We start from the raw sequence: 23,629 nt of genomic DNA on the forward strand, positions 1-23,629 counted from the left end.
ATGTCGAGAGGCCTCGGTGCCTCCCAAGAGCAACACCCCACACACACCAAAAGCTCTGCATGCCTCTGCACATCGGCACCTAACGACGCCTATCGATAGGCATCGATATCCATCGGCAGCGATATTATCGATGCCGATGGATATCGATGCCTATCGATAGGTGTGGAATTGCACAGCCTTCGATGCCCCTCGATATCGAGAGCTATCGATGGCGACACTCCGTGCATGCCTAACAAGAATAGGAGCGGCCCCGGCCCAAAAGCTAAAATGCACGTCCAGATCCATACCTATCCATACGCATCCATAGTTACGCACGCCTCCCGACATCGAGGCCTCCCCCGGACTGCCCAGCTCTCAACATCGACAGCGTCACACGCAGAGCGAGAGGGCTCGCTATCTCTGCATGCCGTTCCCGCACCATGCTTATACAAATCAAGGCTCCGCAAATTCCCTCGATCCCAAAAACGGTCAATGTCGAGAGGCCTTGGTGCCTCCCAAGAGCAACACCCCACACACACCAAAAGCTCTGCATGCCTCTGCACATCGGCACCTAACGACGCCTATCAATAGGCATCGATATCCAAATTTCTCGATATTGAGAGCTATCGATGGCGACACTCCTTGCATGCCTAACAAGAATAGGAGCGGCCCCGGCCCAAACGCTAAAATGCCCCTCCAGATCCACACCTATCCATACGCATCCATAGTTACGCACGCCTCCCGACATCGAGGCCTCCCCCGGACTGCCCAGCTCTCAACATCGACACCTTTCCAAGCAGAGCAAGAGGGATCGCTATCTATGCATGCCGTTCCCGCACCATGCTTATACAAATCAAGGCTCCCCAAATGCCCTCGATCCCAAAAACGGTCAATGTCGAGAGGCCTCGGTGCCTCCCAAGAGCAACACCCCACACACACCAAAAGCTCTGCATGCCTCTGCACATCGGCACCTAACGACGCCTATCGATAGGCATCGATATCCATCGGCAGCGATATTATCGATGCCGATGGATATCGATGCCTATCGATAGGTGTGGAATTGCACAGGCTTCGATGCCCCTCGATATCGAGAGCTATCGATGGCGACACTCCTTGCATGCCTAACAAGAATAGGAGCGGCCCCGGCCCAAACGCTAAAATGCCCCTCCAGATCCACACCTATCCATACGCATCCATAGTTACGCACGCCTCCCGACATCGAGGCCTCCCCCGGACTGCCCAGCTCTCAACATCGACAGCGTCACACGCAGAGCGAGAAGACTCGCTATCTCTGTGTGTCGTTCCTGCGCGATGCTGGTGGAAATCAAGGCTCCCCAAATTCCCTCGATCCCAAAAACGGTCAATGTCGAGAGGCCTCGGTGCCTCCCAAGAGCAACACCCCACACACACCAAAAGCTCTGCATGCCTCTGCACATCGGCACCTAATGACGCCTATCGATAGGCATCGATATCCAAATTTCTCGATATTGAGAGCTATCGATGGCGACACTCCTTGCATGCCTAACAAGAATAGGAGCGGCCCCGGCCCAAACGCTAAAATGCCCCTCCAGATCCACACCTATCCATACGCATCCATAGTTACGCACGCCTCCCAACATCGAGGCCTCCCCCGGACTGCCCAGCTCTCAACATCGACACCTTTCCAAGCAGAGCAAGAGGGCTCGCTACCTCTGTGTGTCGTTCCTGCGCGATGCTGGTGGAAATCAAGGCTCCGCAAATGCCCTCGATCCCAAAAACGGTCAATGTCGAGAGGCCTCGGTGCCTCCCAAGAGCAACACCCCACACACACCAAAAGCTCTGCATGCCTCTGCACATCGGCACCTAACGACGCCTATCGATAGGCATCGATATCCATCGGCAGCGATATTATCGATGCCGATGGATATCGATGCCTATCGATAGGTGTGGAATTGCACAGGCTTCGATGCCCCTCGATATCGAGAGCTATCGATGGCGACACCCCTTGCATGCCTAACAAGAATAGGAGCGGCCCCGGCCCAAAAGCTAAAATGCCCCTCCAAATCCACACCTATCCATACGCATCCATAGCTACGCACGCCTCCCGACATCGAGGCCTCCCCCGGACTGCCCAGCTCTCAACATCGACACCTTTCCAAGCAGAGCGAGAGGGCTCGCTATCTCTGCATGCCGTTCCCGCACCATGCTTATACAAATCAAGGCTCCGCAAATTCCCTCGATCCCAAAAACGGTCAATGTCGAGAGGCCTCGGTGCCTCCCAAGAGCAACACCCCACACACACCAAAAGCTCTGCATGCCTCTGCACATCGGCACCTAACGACGCCTATCGATAGGCATCGATATCCATCGGCAGCGATATTATCGATGCCGATGGATATCGATGCCTATCGATAGGTGTGGAATTGCACAGCCTTCGATGCCCCTCGATATCGAGAGCTATCGATGGCGACACTCCGTGCATGCCTAACAAGAATAGGAGCGGCCCCGGCCCAAAAGCTAAAATGCACGTCCAGATCCATACCTATCCATACGCATCCATAGTTACGCACGCCTCCCGACATCGAGGCCTCCCCCGGACTGCCCAGCTCTCAACATCGACAGCGTCACACGCAGAGCGAGAGGGCTCGCTATCTCTGCATGCCGTTCCCGCACCATGCTTATACAAATCAAGGCTCCGCAAATTCCCTCGATCCCAAAAACGGTCAATGTCGAGAGGCCTTGGTGCCTCCCAAGAGCAACACCCCACACACACCAAAAGCTCTGCATGCCTCTGCACATCGGCACCTAACGACGCCTATCAATAGGCATCGATATCCAAATTTCTCGATATTGAGAGCTATCGATGGCGACACTCCTTGCATGCCTAACAAGAATAGGAGCGGCCCCGGCCCAAACGCTAAAATGCACGTCCAGATCCATACCTATCCATACGCATCCATAGTTACGCACGCCTCCCGACATCGAGGCCTCCCCCGGACTGCCCAGCTCTCAACATCGACACCTTTCCAGGCAGAGCAAGAGGGATCGCTATCTATGCATGCCGCTCCCACACCATGCTTATACAAAACAAGGCTTCGCAAATGCCCTCGATCCCAAAAACGGTCAATGTCGAGAGGCCTCGGTGCCTCCCAAGAGCAACACCCCACACACACCAAAAGCTCTGCATGCCTCTGCACATCGGCACCTAACGACGCCTATCGATAGGCATCGATATCCATCGGCAGCGATATTATCGATGCCGATGGATATCGATGCCTATCGATAGGTGTGGAATTGCACAGGCTTCGATGCCCCTCGATATCGAGAGCTATCGATGGCGACACTCCTTGCATGCCTAACAAGAATAGGAGCGGCCCCGGCCCAAACGCTAAAATGCCCCTCCAGATCCACACCTATCCATACGCATCCATAGTTACGCACGCCTCCCGACATCGAGGCCTCCCCCGGACTGCCCAGCTCTCAACATCGACAGCGTCACACGCAGAGCGAGAAGACTCGCTATCTCTGTGTGTCGTTCCCGCGCAATGCTGGTGGAAATCAAGGCTCCGCAAATGCCCTCGATCCCAAAAACGGTCAATGTCGAGAGGCCTCGGTGCCTCCCAAGAGCAACACCCCACACACACCAAAAGCTCTGCATGCCTCTGCACATCGGCACCTAACGACGCCTATCGATAGGCATCGATATCCATCGGCAGCGATATTATCGATGCCGATGGATATCGATGCCTATCGATAGGTGTGGAATTGCACAGGCTTCGATGCCCCTCGATATCGAGAGCTATCGATGGCGACACTCCTTGCATGCCTAACAAGAATAGGAGCGGCCCCGGCCCAAACGCTAAAATGCCCCTCCAGATCCACACCTATCCATACGCATCCATAGTTACGCACGCCTCCCGACATCGAGGCCTCCCCCGGACTGCCCAGCTCTCAACATCGACACCTTTCCAAGCAGAGCAAGAGGGATCGCTATCTATGCATGCCGTTCCCGCACCATGCTTATACAAATCAAGGCTCCCCAAATGCCCTCGATCCCAAAAACGGTCAATGTCGAGAGGCCTCGGTGCCTCCCAAGAGCAACACCCCACACACACCAAAAGCTCTGCATGCCTCTGCACATCGGCACCTAACGACGCCTATCGATAGGCATCGATATCCATCGGCAGCGATATTATCGATGCCGATGGATATCGATGCCTATCGATAGGTGTGGAATTGCACAGGCTTCGATGCCCCTCGATATCGAGAGCTATCGATGGCGACACTCCTTGCATGCCTAACAAGAATAGGAGCGGCCCCGGCCCAAACGCTAAAATGCCCCTCCAGATCCACACCTATCCATACGCATCCATAGTTACGCACGCCTCCCGACATCGAGGCCTCCCCCGGACTGCCCAGCTCTCAACATCGACAGCGTCACACGCAGAGCGAGAAGACTCGCTATCTCTGTGTGTCGTTCCTGCGCGATACTGGTGGAAATCAAGGCTCCGCAAATGCCCTCGATCCCAAAAACGGTCAATGTCGAGAGGCCTCGGTGCCTCCCAAGAGCAACACCCCCCACACACAAAAAGCTCTGCATGCCTCTGCACATCGGCACCTAACGACGCCTATCGATAGGCATCGATATCCATCGGCAGCGATATTATCGATGCCGATGGATATCGATGCCTATCGATAGGTGTGGAATTGCACAGGCTTCGATGCCCCTCGATATCGAGAGCTATCGATGGCGACACTCCTTGCATGCCTAACAAGAATAGGAGCGGCCCCGGCCCAAACGCTAAAATGCCCCTCCAGATCCACACCTATCCATACGCATCCATAGTTACGCACGCCTCCCGACATCGAGGCCTCCCCCGGACTGCCCAGCTCTCAACATCGACACCTTTCCAAGCAGAGCAAGAGGGATCGCTATCTATGCATGCCGCTCCCGCACCATGCTTATACAAATCAAGGCTCCGCAAATGCCCTCGATCCCAAAAACGGTCAATGTCGAGAGGCCTTGGTGCCTCCCAAGAGCAACACCCCACACACACCAAAAGCTCTGCATGCCTCTGCACATCGGCACCTAACGACGCCTATCGATAGGCATCGATATCCATCGGCAGCGATATTATCGATGCCGATGGATATCGATGCCTATCGATAGGTGTGGAATTGCACAGGCTTCGATGCCCCTCGATATCGAGAGCTATCGATGGCGACACTCCTTGCATGCCTAACAAGAATAGGAGCGGCCCCGGCCCAAAAGCTAAAATGCACGTCCAGATCCATACCTATCCATACGCATCCATAGTTACGCACGCCTCCCAACATCGAGGCCTCCCCCGGACTGCCCAGCTCTCAACATCGACAGCGTCACACGCAGAGCGAGAGGGCTCGCTATCTCTGCGTGTTGTTCCCGCACCATGCTTATACAAATCAAGGCTCCGCAAATGCCCTCGATCCCAAAAACGGTCAATGTCGAGAGGCCTCGGTGCCTCCCAAGAGCAACACCCCACACACACCAAAAGCTCTGCATGCCTCTGCACATCGGCACCTAACGACGCCTATCGATAGGCATCGATATCCATCGGCAGCGATATTATCGATGCCGATGGATATCGATGCCTATCGATAGGTGTGGAATTGCACAGGCTTCGATGCCCCTCGATATCGAGAGCTATCGATGGCGACACTCCTTGCATGCCTAACAAGAATAGGAGCGGCCCCGGCCCAAAAGCTAAAATGCCCCTCCAGATCCATACCTATCCATACGCATCCATAGTTACGCACGCCTCCCGACATCGAGGCCTCCCCCGGACTGCCCAGCTCTCAACATCGACAGCGTCACACGCAGAGCGAGAGGACTCGCTATCTCTGTGTGTCGTTCCCGCGCGATGCTGGTGGAAATCAAGGCTCCCCAAATTCCCTCGATCCCAAAAACGGTCAATGTCGAGAGGCCTCGGTGCCTCCCAAGAGCAACACCCCACACACACCAAAAGCTCTGCATGCCTCTGCACATCGGCACCTAATGACGCCTATCGATAGGCATCGATATCCAAATTTCTCGATATCGAGAGCTATAGATGGCGACACTCCTTGCATGCCTAACAAGAATAGGAGCGGCCCCGGCCTAAAAGCTAAAATGCCCCTCCAGATCCATACCTATCCATACGCATCCATAGTTACGCACGCCTCCCGACATCGAGGCCTCCCCCGGACTGCCCAGCTCTCAACATCGACACCTTTCCAAGCAGAGCAAGAGGGATCGCTATCTCTGCATGCCGTTCCCGCACCATGCTTATACAAATCAAGGCTCCCCAAATGCCCTCGATCCCAAAAACGGTCAATGTCGAGAGGCCTCGGTGCCTCCCAAGAGCAACACCCCACACACACCAAAAGCTCTGCATGCCTCTGCACATCGGCACCTAACGACGCCTATCGATAGGCATCGATATCCATCGGCAGCGATATTATCAATGCCGATGGATATCGATGCCTGTCGATAGGTGTGGAATTGCACAGGCTTCGATGCCCCTCGATATCGAGAGCTATCGATGGCGACACTCCTTGCATGCCTAACAAGAATAGGAGCGGACCCGGCCCAAAAGCTAAAATGCCCCTCCAGATCCATACCTATCCATACGCATCCATAGTTACGCATGCCTCCCGACATCGAGGCCTCCCCCGGACTGCCCAGCTCTCAACATCGACAGCGTCACACGCAGAGCGAGAGGACTCGCTATCTCTGTGTGTCATTCCTGCGCGATGCTGGTGGAAATCAAGGCTCCCCAAATGCCCTCGATCCCAAAAACGGTCAATGTCGAGAGGCCTCGGTGCCTCCCAAGAGCAACACCCCACACACACCAAAAGCTCTGCATGCCTCTGCACATCGGCACCTAACGACGCCTATCGATAGGCATCGATATCCATCGGCAGCGATATTATCGATGCCGATGGATATCGATGCCTATCGATAGGTGTGGAATTGCACAGGCTTCGATGCCCCTCGATATCGAGAGCTATCGATGGCGACACTCCTTGCATGCCTAACAAGAATAGGAGCAGCCCCGGCCCAAACGCTAAAATGCCCCTCCAGATCCACACCTATCCATACGCATCCATAGTTACGCACGCCTCCCGACATCGAGGCCTCCCCCGGACTGCCCAGCTCTCAACATCGACACCTTTCCAAGCAGAGCAAGAGGGATCGCTATCTCTGCTTGTTGTTCCCGCACCATGCTTATACAAATCAAGGCTCCGCAAATGCCCTCGATCCCAAAAACGGTCAATGTCGAGAGGCCTCGGTGCCTCCCAAGAGCAACACCCCACACACACCAAAAGCTCTGCATGCCTCTGCACATCGGCACCTAACGACGCCTATCGATAGGCATCGATATCCATCGGCAGCGATATTATCGATGCCGATGGATATCGATGCCTATCGATAGGTGTGGAATTGCACAGGCTTCGATGCCCCTCGATATCGAGAGCTATCGATGGCGACACTCCTTGCATGCCTAACAAGAATAGGAGCGGCCCCGGCCCAAACACTAAAATGCCCCTCCAGATCCACACCTATCCATACGCATCCATAGTTACGCACGCCTCCCGACATCGAGGCCTCCCCCGGACTGCCCAGCTCTCAACATCGACACCTTTCCAAGCAGAGCAAGAGGGATCGCTATCTCTGCGTGTTGTTCCCGCACCATGCTTATACAAATCAAGGCTCCGCAAATGCCCTCGATCCCAAAAACGGTCAATGTCGAGAGGCCTCGGTGCCTCCCAAGAGCAACACTCCCCACACACCAAAAGCTCTGCATGCCTCTGCACATCGGCACCTAACGACGCCTATCGATAGGCATCGATATCCATCGGCAGCGATATTATCGATGCCGATGGATATCGATGCCTATCGATAGGTGTGGAATTGCACAGGCTTCGATGCCCCTCGATATCGAGAGCTATCGATGGCGACACTCCTTGCATGCCTAACAAGAATAGGAGCGGCCCCGGCCCAAACGCTAAAATGCCCCTCCAGATCCACACCTATCCATACGCATCCATAGTTACGCACGCCTCCCAACATCGAGGCCTCCCCGTCTGCCCAGCTGTCGACATCAACACCTTTCCAAGCAGAGCGAGAGGGCTCGCTATCTCTGCGTGTTGTTCCCGCACCATGCTTATACAAATCAAGGCTCCGCAAATTCCCTCGATCCCAAAAACGGTCAATGTCGAGAGGCCTCAGTAGAATTGGAAAAGTCTGCTCAGAACAGTGGTCATTTTCTAACCGTTATCCCCATAAAAAATCTGCAGAATGCTTTGCATTGCTCTCTCTTCTATGCTTCTTTTACATTTTCCTCACTTAAAACACTGATGAGAGCTCACCCCCTAATATGTTCCAAGTACTGGATCACCAGTACTTTTTATTGTTATTCTTTCATTGTTGGCTGGGAAAGCCTCCGTCTTGGTGTCCCTCCCTGGGTCCCTTAAGACTTAGGCATGGACATTGTGACAACAGTGGGGCCAGAGAGGAATCTCTAAGAGGCCATGATTTGCTCAAGGGCATATTCCTTCTGGCAGGAAGGAAGCAGCAGAAATAAATCCACTGGAGCTCACTGGGCAAGAAACTGAAAGCGCTAACCTTGCGTGCCAGCAGGTTGGTGCCTAAGCCCTGTCGCTTTTCTATTCTCACTGCACTTGGTTTGCTTTCATGATTTGCATGAGGGCTTTCTTGGTGCTTAAAGACACACTTTTTTCTTTTATGTGCATTTTTCTCCTTTTTAAAAGGAAGGGCTCAGGATGGGACAGCAGACTCAAACCATACTCCCCTGTGTTTGCACCAGAATAGGATTTACAATATTAGCCTCTGTGTTTTAAAATCAATCCTAATAAAAATAGAGTTATTTCATACTTGCACTGTATTATGGCCAATGACTGAAATAGCCCGAGTGACCTGAGTGGCTGCATGCATCCACATACCTCTCTCTTGTCAACGGCACTTATCCCACAAACTGAAGTAAGAAATGAAAGGCAGCTAAGTTTCTGAACACCCATTGCACGATGGGGCACAGGAAAAGGAACTGTAACCCCACCAAAAATGGATGGTCAAGTCACTCAGCTATGAAAATACAGGAGTCAGACTGCTCTAATACACCCCGTGTGCAGGCATTACACTCCGGGAGCTAGTAGGAGAGCCCTGTGCCTCTGAGAAACATTCACTGCAACAGCTGGATGAAATGTTCTGTAATGAGACATCACATTGCTTTTCAGGTTGCAAATGTGAGACTTAGAGCTGTTTATCTCATAGCACCTATTGCTGGGTATCCTGGGATTTTGTTCTGCCTATGGGTTTCTTTAGATGAGCGGATATGATGTACAAACTAAGCTGGCTTGTTTTGAGGAAAAAGTTTCAGTTCAATATATTTAGGAGAGTTTCTTAGCAAAGTGTTCTTCCCAAGAGGCAACATTTTGATGAAGGGATAGTTTTTACTTTTGTTATGTGACACTGATTTGTTTCAATTTTTTAATCCAAGATTAACAATTCTTCTTTTTGACACTACATTCTACTTTTTTAGTTTTCAATGAGCTTTAATAACAGAGGAGCAAATTGAAAAGAATCTTTTGGCACTCTGTCATTTCTCACACAAAACAGTAACTGCCTTGGCATCCAGAGATGTCAGCTCCATACTTAAAGATGATTTCACTTACTTTTCACAAAGCTGGCTGAACTACTGTTAGCTCTAGAATGTAAAAGAAAAGAGTACTGAAATCAGATCTCCCACTAAATAGCTATTAGCTATGTAGTTAAAGCTAAATATTTACATATACATCATAATGATTGCTCAGGAATATCTCAAATGAGGGAATGACCAAGAATGAAAAGCTTGAACTTGGCATGGCAGCTCAGACGTCTAACGAGCTTTGCCAGCTTACCTCTTCTGAATTTTAAACCCTTCTTGCTGTCTTTTTCTTCATATTTCTTTGCATTAACAGGGCTCAATGTGTAGCACACAATTGCTCAAGTAGCACAATAATTTCATCAGCTCTCTCAGCTGAGAAATCTAGGTTGATATATCTAGCCTACTACTCACCGAGCTTAGTATGTAAATTATTTTGTTGCTGCTCAGGATCAGAGGTAGCTTTCCTCCTATGAGCCGTGGAAACCAATTTTAGAGTTGTTTTTTTCCCACAACTCTGCATGTTTATGCTAATGAATCTGTGGTATTTTTGCACTTCTATTGGGGGCAGACATCTTTCCTTGTCTTACAGTGAAACCTACTCAGCTCCGCAGAAGTACAAGTGCAATGAACAAGGGAATGGGAAAGTTGGAAACGTATCTTGTGCAACATTCATCTCTACAAATCTTTAATAAGCAGGGATTATAAGAAGTAAAGTATTCTGTCTTCATATAATGAAGAGGACGTGGGAAACCACCACACCTACCATAATACGCAGCCAGTATCTCATCCAAAGAGAACATCTTTAGTTATGAAGTTTACACCCACTGGAGACACACAACTGTGGGCCTGTGCATTCTGAGTCATTCTCTGACACAAACCCCTCCTCACTTGATTATGCAGCACATTCCTGCCTAACTGGCTATCTGGCTATGCAGAGCTGGTGTGTTTCAGCTTCGCAAAGACTTTGCACTGCCTTAGTATTCTTGGGTGGATGACAAGCTGTTTACAGAAGACAGAACTTCTCCTGTTAATACACATTGTCTCTTCAGAACAAAGAAACTGCAGCACTGACAAAGACAGACCCAAATGTTATACAAAAGCAGCACGGCTACAACTGTTGTCAACACAGTTGAATCCTAATCCTCCACCTGCCACCCATCCTTTGTTGTAGTCTTCAGATCATCAGTTCATCCTTGTATGCTACTTAGAATGCAAGTTCTTCAGGGCAAAGATCTACTCCCATTTTACATTTCACAACTCCCAGTGCCAGATGCCACTTAGGGTCTCCAGGGCTTCTAACGATAGAAACAGTAATAATATAGCTCCTATACAATCCTTCACAGCTATATACCAAAAAACATTTATTAGAACAATTGTCCCATATTACAGCTACATGGTGATCATGCAATAAGGATTTCACCATTCATAGAAAGCCATATTTCTTGTTTTACTCTAACTCATAAGAAATTAAATCACACATAATCCTCCTATATGTAATTTACAAATGCACCATGCACCTTAAGTATGGCAGGACATTTAGAATCCAAACACAATGTTTTAGAAGATCCTTTCTCCTTGTTCCCCATGCATCCTGAAGAACACTCCTAATATGCAAGCTATATATGAGCTACACTGGGACTGGCAGCCACATGCTGTCTGTCTTCATTAATCGTTACTGTCCTGCTGCTTCAGTCCTGAGGAAGTGATGTGGACTTCATAAATAAATTACTTAATGGAACTGTATCTCTTTAAAAACAAACTCTTAACAAATATACCACAGAAGTAATTAAAATGTAAAAAACACACCTTAGGTTGCAGGTCATCTCTCCAGAGCTGCTGAAAGCACTTCATCTGGTCAATAAAAGCAATCAAGAGCTACTACAGGTGAACAAGCCCAAACTCTGATTTACTCCTGCCTACCGAACTTTCTTCCATGCTTACGTGCACAGACCCATTAGACATGATAAAACAGAATATAACCATTAAGCTGTGATTCTGAAAGACTCACAGAGAATATAGGGAGCTACCATATTATTTATATAAAAAGAAAGTGTGTCAGCCTTACCATTTGTGTACTGTGACCTGCTGGTACCGATGGGTTAATTTTCTGCTGAAACAAGGAAATAAGAGACAGATGTGGGTCATTTAGGTAGGTGGTAATAATGAATTATAGTAAGTGTTGCGTGCAAAAATGGCGTTATGTTGGAAATACCATGGAAAAACAATGCCCAAAAGTAAAGTTTTAAAGACAACCAGCCATAAGAGTTAGAACATGAGAAAACAGAAGAATTAAAACTGGAAATAAAAATTGAGAGGCCAAGAAATGGTCATAAAAAATCTAGAGTCTTATGGAACAGCAAAACCAAAGTCCATTATGGGGCCAGAAAAGCATGATGAGAGGGTTAGTTTTTCTTTCCATTCCACACTGAAAATCCTGAAATAGAACCATCCACTGACAAAACCATTTTGTCTTGCCATGAAGGTACTATCCTGTCTCACGGCAAACACTGGTAGGTTGCATACTCATCAAAGGCAAAAAAAGTGCCATACAATGTGTAGGCTTTTCTGACTTTTTGAAGGAGAGGATTCTCCTACTAAAGAACACCTAAAGTCCCAGCCCTACAGGGCAGACTACCTTGGGGAGATTGTGATAAGCTGGGAGAAAAGCTCTGAAGAGAGACTGTTAATCATTATTACTTATTTTACAAAATTTGGGGGATGAACTTTCTGTCCCTGTCACTGAGAACACCAGACAGTGCAGGAATATGCATAAAATGATATTCTGAATACAGTCCTGTAAAGCAGAGGAAAATGCTTGGTGCCTCAAAGGATTAAGCAACTGGCTGATCACAGCAGACAGTCTTCCAGTCCTCAAAAGACAAGAATGATATTGCGCATCCTGAAAAGCTAATTGCAGATCCTACCTCTTTTCCTTCTATACCCACACAAATGAACTGTGGAAGAATTAAGGGCACCAGATACTTGAAAATGAGTGACCTTTTCACAAACTGCAGCAGCTTAAAACTCTTGTCTAAAATCTGCAGCTGAGAAAATAAAGAAACCTGGAATATTATTACAATATCACCTATGAAATACAGGTTGCAAATATACAGCAAAGAAAAATATTTTTATGACAGGTACATCTGACAACGCAGATGGCCAGACAGGTCTCATGACAGCTGTTTTACTGAGGAGGACTAACAGGGATTTGAGATACAGCCTATAACCAAAAAAAATCAGACTAAGTATTTTCATAATGTAAGCGTAGATCCTGGGGTCTTCAGTGACTCTAATGTGAATGTGTCTAACAAAAACTGTCTAGGAATCTCACCGTTTAATATTTACAGTTTACCTTTAATATTTAATTCAAATTCCTTTCAATCTGAAAAAACGACTGGTAGAACAGATCCACATTCCTTTGCCAAAACAATTTTTTTGTAAAGGCATACTGCTAGAACGATTGCGTTAGTCAGCATTTTGCATTTTTTCCATGAAAATGTTATTTTTAATAAAGAACCCAGCCTCAAATAAAAATTTTAGTGTCAGTATAAATTTGAAGACATTTTTAACTATAATAAGATTTCCCTTTTCAAAGGGTTGGAAGGCCTTTTTAGTCAAAAACACCAAAAGGATGGTCCATGGAGTCACACTAAATACATAACATAACTCTGAAATGAGTACAGTCATGAAAAAAAAACAGATTTTGTACAAAAAATAACTGCTCTCATTAAACCAGTTGTGCTAGACAGTTGGCAATATGCACAGTTGTCCTCAAAGACTTAAGCACCGCAATTTTGCGTACAGTATCCATTCTACAGTGCAGTACTTCGCAATTCACATACACAGGGCTACCCTGCATCTGGGTTTCTCATGCCTCCTAGTTTCTCTGAGAAATTTTTTTCCTGTAGAGATTGAAAATTTTGGATATTTGTCTTAGATTTCTGAATGCTTGGCAGCAGCAACACCAAAGCTGCAGCCCCAGCCCTGTTGCCAGACGTCTGGAAATTCAGACATGTATACAACATGAGTTCATATCAATTCTACTACATATGCACAAGGGGTCCAAAATCATCAGACTTCTCCTCAAACTGAGACAATCTGTGCCTAACATAAGCAGAAGGTCTGATTTTTTAGTAAGTGCTGGACACATTGATTATGCTTTACATTGTGAGTGCCTGTATTTTTCTGCCCGTATTATAATAATAGATCACACTACACTTGGGTAAATGAGGACACGTACTTTAATTCATTATGACACTTGCGTATGGCTTAATTTTTAAACCTTTACATATTCATCCCTTTTTCAGGTTTTAATGAAATGTATTATCTTCTTTTGAGAGATTTTGAGCCAAATTTTCTGCGAGACTCAAGTTTATACCCACTTTTGCAGGTATATCTGATTACCACTTTCAACTTGTCTTTTGCAAACACAGGGTTTTTCACTAGTGCTGGCTGGATGCACATATAAAGTGAAAGGAACAAAATTAGAAGCCAGGTTTGAAAATGTGGCTATCAAATCTCTGAAACCGTCTCCACTTAATTTGGATTAGGAATTTAGGCTTGAGGTTCTAAATCCTATTTCTTGCAAATACAAATAATATTTCCGGAAAAATTCTGTATGAGTTACTGTCATCCAAATTGCTGCTGTACAAACAGGAGTTTCATAAACAGTAGCCTGCTACGTGTTTCAGTAGTCAGAAGGGAGGAAGCATACTGTGCAAACAGAACAACATTCAAGGGAACTCTGGGGAGGAAAAATGGAGACTAGGAAAAAAAAAGACAGGACAGAGTCTTAAACAAAAGCATGTTTAAGTACCACATAAGCAGGAATGTACAATATTTATAATGCTTTCTTGTCTCATGTTCTTTCATTTATTTTTTAACACATGCTCTGTGTACTTTGGTGCAACACTTGCGAAATGACGAAAGATAATGCAATTTATAGCTAGATTCTTTTTAGCCTTAGTTAATATCAAGTATCATCTGTAAGGATAGCAACTCAGGGCAAAAAATATTCCTTGTCTCAAATGGGATAAGGACAGCACAAAATCAGAGAACCACTAGACTCAAATAGCTCCTAACAACATTGTACGAAGTATGAACCAGGAATAGCAGGGAAGGTTAAACTTGCACACCAGAAGCCAGAGAGACATCACAATTTTTTATGGGGCATCCTTTCTTATCCCAAGTATTACACAATGATTCACTGAGGTACAGAGCTTAAAGTGACACTTGCAGAGAAGAAGTGTTTACTAGGGAATGTCAGGGAGAGAGAAGGAATGAGGCAGAGATCCTAAGGAGTAAAATAATATATGGGAAAAATCTCCCATGAAGCAACTGAGGATAGCAAAGAGGTATATGTGAAAGAGGGAAGCAAGGCAGGAAACAGAAAAAGTCAGAGAACCAGAGGGAGAGAGAGCACCTGTGAGAAGCAAGGAATGAAATTCCAAGCTTAGTCAAGATATTGTAAGGAAAGTAGACGAAGATGAGTCCACTGTGACTGCACTTTCTGAAGTGAGAGCATGTTATCAATCACATTTTGGACAGCTAACAATGCAGAAGCAGCACTGCTGATTGAACTGCAGAAGTATATTCCAGTGAAGAGGCCAAGCTGCATCTGAATTGTCACAAGTCACAAAGACTGCAACAGACAAACTAATGTTCAGGAAGGAGCTCTGAGGAAAATAAATTTCTGCTTCCTGGCAAAATTCCTGAATCTCATCTTCCTTAGGATTTAAGGTTTAATAAAATGTCATGAAAAAGGTTTATAGTTTAAATGAGAAATTATATGTAGGATTGGGAAAAGGAAATCTACTACCACAGATCAGAATCAATATCCTCTTTCTACTGGGAAATTTCTGGGCTTGATCTTGACCTCATTTACATCCCTAAAAATTGCATGTACCAGTGCAGTTTTACATATATATAAATAAGAGGCGAATAATATGTATTTGCTTTATTTTAGGGCTAGTTTTTTGTTTGTTTGTACTTTCCTGATCCAATAGATTGCATAAATTGCACATGAAATAAAGCTAGCTCCATTAGTCCTTGAATACATCCCTTTATTCTGGGAACAATTTTCTTTCTTTTACAACATTACATGTTGATCTGGTAATAATTATAGATATGCATAATATTTATGGATGTAAATAATCACATTGAAGTCAATATAGTTGTTCTTGTGTGTAAATTTAAGCATGTGCATTGCCAGGAGTAGAGTCTGGGTTGCAAGCAAAGAAAACTGATCAAAGCAATTTAAAAAAGCAAATTTATGGTCAAGGCTTTAATAAGATGATACGTTTCCAAGGATGCATAGAAAGAGATTCTTACCTAAGAGTTAAGAAAATTTATTAGTGCTGATTTTTACTATTTGTAAAACAACTCAAGAAGCTTGATCAAATAGTGATCTTTACTAAAATCTGGCATATTTTAAAGCTAGTACCATGCCACTTTTAAAATCACAATGGGATCTCAGTTAGTGAGTTCCTAAATACAAATAGTAGGCATACAAGCAACAGTATTCACTATTGATGTCAAAGCCTATTTATTTAAAACAAGTTTTGAAAGTTGAAATTTCTTCCTTTGGATTTCTGTTGTCCAGAAGAATGCAGAATAAGACAATATAGATCAGTTATTCAAAGTCCTTCATTCTCTTAGCATCTAATTGCCAGGGACATCACTACAAAGAAGTACTAATTCTTATTACTAATCATTCAGAACCTGATTTGACTGACACAGTGTTTTACCCCTGAATCATATCATTTTTGTTATCATCACTTCCACGACAGCAAAAAACATCAGATATCAACAAAGCAGCAAGGAAGAAATGCTTCCAAGAAGAAAATAAAGAATGATTCAGAGTGGAGGGGTTTTTAGACTGGCCTATTCAGAGCGCTGTGAGAATCATCTTGTTAGTAACATGAAAAACTGTTAAAGGTCAGATCGATCATCAAATGTCAGTGATACTAATCTCATTGGGCCAATTCCTGAGGTTCCTGACTCACTTTTTATTCAGGCAAAACCAAAGTCTCACTAGGGAGGGAAAACAGTGTTTGGAGCACAAGTCTCAAACTGAGATTCTGAAGAACTGGTTTCAATCAACTCCTTCACAGAGAGAATTCCTGTCTTGTTTCAGACCAGCCACTTCACCTCCCTTGCCACTGATCTGCATCGACTAACAGCAACAATTATATATCATCTCACATCTGAGTTCCGATTAAATCCTTGTGCAGCATCAAGTACAGTCAGACCTGGCCTCCTATGGAGTCTATCAATATAAAGCACCACAGAAAATAATAGTATCTGTGGTGAAGTTATTCGCACAGGAGGCATAGCAATGAAGTACCGCTGCCTTGGCATCTGCTACTGCCATTGGCAGACAGCGGATACTGCGATTGATGGGCATTTGAGCTGACACAGAACAGCTGTTCCTATGTTACTGTGTTTCTATAAGGTCTTAAAAACATGTTTAATTTTTAGTTTTAAATTCTCATCTTTGACCTGACAATGCACTGAGCAATTCTTGCAAATACATGAGCTTACCTCCCAGCAGGTTTGCTGACAACTGAAGAATTTTTTGTCTTCTAGAAACTGTTCTGGACATTTGCAAATTAACCTCTCAATTAACTAAAATCAGAGTGAAAAAACAGAAGTAGATTTAAAAAATCCAGTCTCTAAGAGGTGAAGACAACTTATGGGAAATGGCACATCCCACTTTCAACCAGCAAAACATAAAAATCCTGATTCTGATTTTTCTAATTTCATCAATTCTACTGGAATTATATGTTTTAAATGGGAACACAAATAGATTCAGGTCCTAATTATTAATGGAAAACCATCCAAAGTGTATTGTACCTTTATTGCCCCCGACTGAGGCCCTTAAGTGACCTAACTGAAGTTTATAAATCCCACCATATTTTAAGTTTCCTGCTTGAATTCTACATTAACCTCTTTGACATGCAGCGGGCCTGGACATGATAAGAAACATACACCAAAATCTGAGATACACTACCTGAAGAAAAGCATCCACTCTACAGTTAAATCCAAACCAGTCACATAATTGCTAACTGGTAAATAGCTTTCTTTAGTAAAATTATCGCTATTGTGTTTCCCATGGAGAAATCAAAGTAAGAACCAGATGTCTCTTTCTTTTCTGTAAATTCATACCTAACTGAAATGACAGCTGAATAATGGTAAAGGAGCTAATCTGAGAGCTGTAATGTGGTACAATGTATGGAAACCATTTCCTCTGTCTGTAGATGTTTGGATTGCTTTCTCACTTGGACGATGACCGATTATTGTGCCACTGAGGAAAAAAAGATAAATAAAAGCATAACATAAAAAAAATTACAAGTTTAAAGCTAGGGAAAACACTTATTACAGGTGTCTCCAATGAAATCATTGCAATTTTGTCAGCAATGAAGTTAGCACGGAGCTACCACCAATGCCTCTGGAGAAGTAAATATTAAGCAGGTGTCAACTGTAAGAAGATTAAACACAAACACTCTATACTTCAATACTGAGCCTCTAAACTTCATTCAGTAGTGCTTTTTTGCATTTTCTTGTATTTGTGATATAACAATAGCATGTAGACATTTTATGCGGCAGTCAATGGGGGGGCCCTGATCGTTACTGTCAAGGACAAATTGCTAAGCCCAAAGTGAATATAGTCAGCCAAGGAAAAGATTGGCAGGCATTGGCCACCTAACTTACGAACTTGTTAGGAAAACGCGTCACAGAAATGAGAGTTGAAGAGGTAAAGAAATTATACATCCTATTGTAACTGCAAAGGCCCCTTCCCCAAAGAGTGGACCTTTTCAAGAGAAAGAAATATGTAAGCTGGGAAGAAAACACCACAGGGATCTTTCTTCTGCTTCTGTAGATATTCTAAGTGTATATGACTAAGAGTTTGTTGTCCCCAGAATTCTTGTTTGTGTAGCAGATAAAAAGCATCCAGATGTCACCAAAAATATCTGCCATGTTCTGTAGTCTGTACTGTACATCATTCTTTCATATGCTGCTGAGTTTGACACTGATCCAACAACCCAGCAACAGATGGTTGAGTTCTATTCTTCCAGTGTGCTAGTTTAATTCTTTTTTTTTTTTTTTAACCAGATATTGGGGCAATTCTTCTCTGTATTTTATTTAGGCTAGAAAGTACATTTATTCACTGCAGAAATGTTTAAAATACAGAGGATGTGAGAGATTGGTAATCAGATTTATTTAAATTCTCAGAATTTTACAGAATTTTTCCTTTTTATTTAAGCTTACCAACCAACATTCATTATGGCACTACCCATCCAGAGACTAGAATTTATGTTTGGAGTGTAAAACATCCTGCAGATTTATGGGTGCCATATAAATAAATAATGCAATATTATTTTTGCAACTCCAAAGCACATTGGAATTCTCAAGTCCACACAGTGAATCTGCAGTTGGGCCCAGGGTTTTGGGATCAACAGCTTAGATTACTGTCACTTTGGATTCATTAGCGCAAGATAATTATATGGGTAAAAGACTCTGAAAGCTTCTCAAAAAAGCCCCGAGTACACAGATGGCTAAGGCATATAGCATGGATGGAAATACTTCTCTTCCCTGAACAACATACTCTGTTGGGGGGGGGGGGGTTGTTTCCTTGCAATTGTCAAAAGGTTTTAGGACATCATAAGAGCTCTTATATTAAGGTGAATCAGCCTTCTCAGCAGAAGATTTGTATGACTTCTGTTTTATTTTTTGTTAGAAGTCGGGGAGGCAGCAGTCTGATGGTTTTTCAAAGAAGGACTTAGCAAGTTCAACATTACGGTTCTTAACTGCAAACACTGCCAAAATTGTCATCTACCCACCCCTTTTTGTTCCAATTTGAAGGAAGAGACAAATCTGCTGTTGTTTTTTTTTTTTTTAAATCAGATCTTCATCCCACAGAACCTTCTTCATGCTGTTTGCACAGTTTAACCTTTAGCCAACTAATTAATTAAATACTTTTTCCTGACAGAGGGCCAAATTTTCATCTGATATGACTTCAACAGAGTTCAGCAGAGTTAGAAAACAGCTTAGCCCAAGAACTTATAATTAGCTTCCTGCTTAAAGTTTCCTCTTTCTATGCATATTTTTAACTCCAGCAGAACCCAATAAGGGGTTACTTTACCATAATAGGTATTCTTCACCATTATACACTCTCTGCAATAGATTAACCATTGCTGAAAAAGATTTCAGATTGAGAATGTAGTTGATGCACGTCAGACATGACTAGAAGCCAAACAACAAAGTTTTCAGAATAATAAAATACATAAAGCTCATCCATGGCCAGTAAGAAGTGCTACCATTGCAGAAGAGATGAATGTTCAGGGAGGATGAAAACAAGGTTTCATTACATGTTTGAATCTCTCCAAAACCCCAAAGCAAGCTATCAGAATTTAAAATAAGAAAGGGTTAAGGCACAGGATTAGGATTTTGGAAGCGTTAAGCCTTACAATGTCCACAATGGCTTATGCAACTCCATTGGTTACTTTCAATGGAGCTACTTTCACTAACTTCTTTACACTGAAACCATCACATCTCTTCCTTGTTCTGCGACCTTACGGAAATCATTTAAGAACAATTCTGCTGGAATGATCCATTTTGGCCACAATGGATTTATATAAAAGATAAGAATTTAGATTTCTCTCCCTCATTAATTTCACCATGAAATGGAAAGCTTTACTTCACGAGATGTTAAGGGGCTAGATGAATTGACACTGATGCCAACTTTGCCTAGCAAATACTATAAACCAGAATCTTTCCTAGCTTACAACAGTGTAAATCAGGAGTAAATCCAATAGAGTTTCACTGGTATAAATATGTCCTTGGTATTTTTACAAAAACTATCACCTAAGTGATGATATGAATGAAATTAAATAAGACATTGTTCCTAGCACTATTTGAGACCATCTGAGTCCTTTTCCTCTTGTTGGAAACACAAAATGGTGAGTTTATTTTACTTATTTGAATATTTCCCTTCCAGAATACACAGCTGAAGGACCAAGAGTACTTTCTGCTGAGGTTTGAATTTCTTACAAATTAATTTACTCCCTAGCAATGTGCACTGAGCACATTAGAAGACTTGCCAAGTTTTCACTGGCAGGTAATTTTGTTAAGTACTGTAAGTCGGTATTCCTGGACAAGGTTACTATCATAATATTCTTTTCTAAAAAGTTTGCCAATGTCTTGCTGCAACCCTGCCCAGGTCTTTTAAGGAAAAAGACCCATCAGCATTTTTATAACAGTAAGAATTCAGAGTCATCAGAAATTCAGGACTTAATCCCACAGATTTTACTCTCATTAATATTCTCATTAGCTGTAAACAGAACGTCCATATAAATAAATCTGAGCTGAGAATTACAATGCTTTATAATTTTTCAGTTTGAGCATTTGGAAGACCTGGGATTCAATTTCCCATTTTGCCACAAACTTCCTCTGCACCTGAAATACATCTATTATGGCCAGCTCCACAAGGTACTAGGGTAACTTACACAGGGACTAAGGGACGGGAGTACTTAACTGGTCTCATCTAAAAGTTAATGCCACTGTACAGATTCCCACTACAGACAAAGAACAGAAATAAGCACATCTGGAGAAAGACTCAGCCCAGACAGTATTCACACACATGGTTTAAAATATCACTGTGTCAAGCTCTCTGCCCTTAACCTAAGATAACCATTCTGAAAATGAGGATGGCACTTCATCCACCTCTGTTCACAGTCAGGCATATCAGCTTAAACTGTGGAGTGAGCTGAGTTTGCTCTTCCAGTCCAATATGAACCTGGTAGCTCTGGGCAATTGAGAGAAAGACAGCTGGGAAGAGAAAGCCTGAAATAGCCCTAGCAAGAGTCACTAGAAAACTCAGAATTCAAGCTAGAAAACTAGTCACTACCCCTGAGAGTATATATGTTTCTGTGTCTCAGTTCTAAGAGTTTTAAAAAGAAAAAAAAAAGACATATCAGGTCCTCTGTCTTGCAGCATTAGTATAAAGATAAAAATGTTCAACAGGGCAAGGTGCTGCATAATACAGTATTGACAGCCACAGGAAGATTACAGTCCTTAGTTTTTCCATTTAGAATCCTATTATTGGGTTTTCCTAGAGTTATGCAAGCTGCCGCATTAACGAGCCCATGAATTAACTCCTATATGAAAAAAGTAATTCACAATATTTGAGTGGCCATAGAAAACAAAATACTTTTCTTTTTTAAAAGCTTTCTTACAAGAAAATGCAAAAAGCACTAACATTTTTTCTAAGAATTTATAACTGGAAAAAAAAATCCTAACTAGCTATAGTCATCAAAATTCTTTTAAGCTGAGAGCTACCTTTGGAGTGGATCTTCTGCTTGCACACTAGCACCAGCCAATCTTTAGGTACTAACATAGTATCTCAAGCAAAGCTGACTGCCTTCTATAAAAAACACACATGATCCTGAAAGGAGGTTAAGAGGAGTGGCCCTCTTCTCTGCCATGCCTACAGTCTGGCATTAGCATCCATTGCAATACAGTTCCTAAAAAGTGGGTTGTAAAATAGTTATGAGAAAATTTTATCTGCATGTAGCTTTAATCCCTGTAGTTCAATAAACAGTTAGAAAGATCATTTCAATGTAAATTGTTTACTGAAAATATATAGACCAGTTATGATAAAGATGTGCATCCTCTAAAGTAATTGCATTCACAGTGGGTATTGAAGTCTCTGTGCGATAAACTCTATGAGAGCTAAGCACAAAACACTTATTTACTAGTGCTTGCTATGGTTTGCTTACTGGTATATTAACTTTGCTTACTGGTATATTAAAAGAGATTGAAGAACCACACTTAAAATATCTAATGTTATTTTTTACACTGCAGTAGATCCTACTGCCCTCATTTCAAATCAGGACTTCATTCAGTTAGCTTCTGTACAAACATAAGAGATGCAGTCTGAAGTGCTCATGTGGTTAACAGAAAAAGATCATGCACTTTGTAGATATTTGCAATGTATGAGTATAAACAAAGTGCCACTGCCCTCACCTGCCCCCTCAACCTGGGCCTCAATAACAAACTGAATTCTTATGATGCTCCAGCAAAAGCTACCCCACCTTTGCTTACAAATATTTTATCCCATTGAGAAATAGCTTTTTCATGCTAATTTACCCATTATCTGTGACCTCTTTGGGGAAATGTTCCTCTTTCAACCACATCAGATTATCTGCCTGGATCTGGATTCCCTTCTGCATTATCATCATTGCTTGAAGAATAACATATATTTGATTAACATACATTATACTTCAGGCTTGACAAAGGGCTTCATTTCCAAGAAGATTTTCAAGCAGGCTGTGCACATACATATAAGCAACTGTACAACAAAATTTGCTTGCATACCTATGGGTTCCTATGTCTCCAAGGTCAGACAGCCTATTTTGTGAGAACAAACCTTTTATCACTGTTTCCTTGTCATCATTCCTTCAGGGGAACACCCAAAGCATGAACTCTATAAGCTACATAGAATTTGGGGGCTCTAGGAAGGTCGAGGTCTTCTGCCTATATATGCTATGCTTCCTGTACTGGACTTCTAGGAGTATCAGTGCACAATGTGACTGGGAAAAGCAGAAAACAATTCCACATTTCCTCAGACCTGGTTATTCACATCCTTTTGTTTCCCCACCAAGGGAAATGCTAAGTACAGTGCTAAGCACTATCCATGATTGATGAGCATCTACAGGAAGGAGAAATGAAGAAGGGAGGAACGATGATGCAGACATTGTCATGAGTTCCTGTAAGACAGTGTTTATGTTGTCTAATTAGGGCATTAAATTAGGAACAAATGTCAGGACTCTAAGTTTTCTATATTTCTTTCTTGAAGCTCCATTAGCTATATTGGAGAACTTAAAATTGGAATCTCCTTTTACCAGCTGACTACATGAGTAATCTGTGTTCCTCTCTCATCTTTCCATGTTAGATACAAGAAATCAGATGAAGTGGGTAGCCAA

General features: G+C 43.7%; 1 long non-coding RNA gene across 1 annotated transcript in view; it reads right to left on the reverse strand.

The window, feature by feature from the left end:
• Positions 1 to 23,629, reverse strand: part of LOC135330129 (uncharacterized) — a 208,156-nt gene that overhangs the window by 181,690 nt on the left and 2,837 nt on the right. The window contains exon 3 of the long non-coding RNA XR_010391937.1: positions 11,710 to 11,754. This is a non-coding gene — a long non-coding RNA (uncharacterized LOC135330129). The remainder of the gene's footprint in view (positions 1 to 11,709; positions 11,755 to 23,629) is intronic.

Source organism: Dromaius novaehollandiae, chromosome 16 (assembly GCF_036370855.1).
Source record: "Dromaius novaehollandiae isolate bDroNov1 chromosome 16, bDroNov1.hap1, whole genome shotgun sequence".
Taxonomy (NCBI): domain Eukaryota; kingdom Metazoa; phylum Chordata; class Aves; order Casuariiformes; family Dromaiidae; genus Dromaius; species Dromaius novaehollandiae.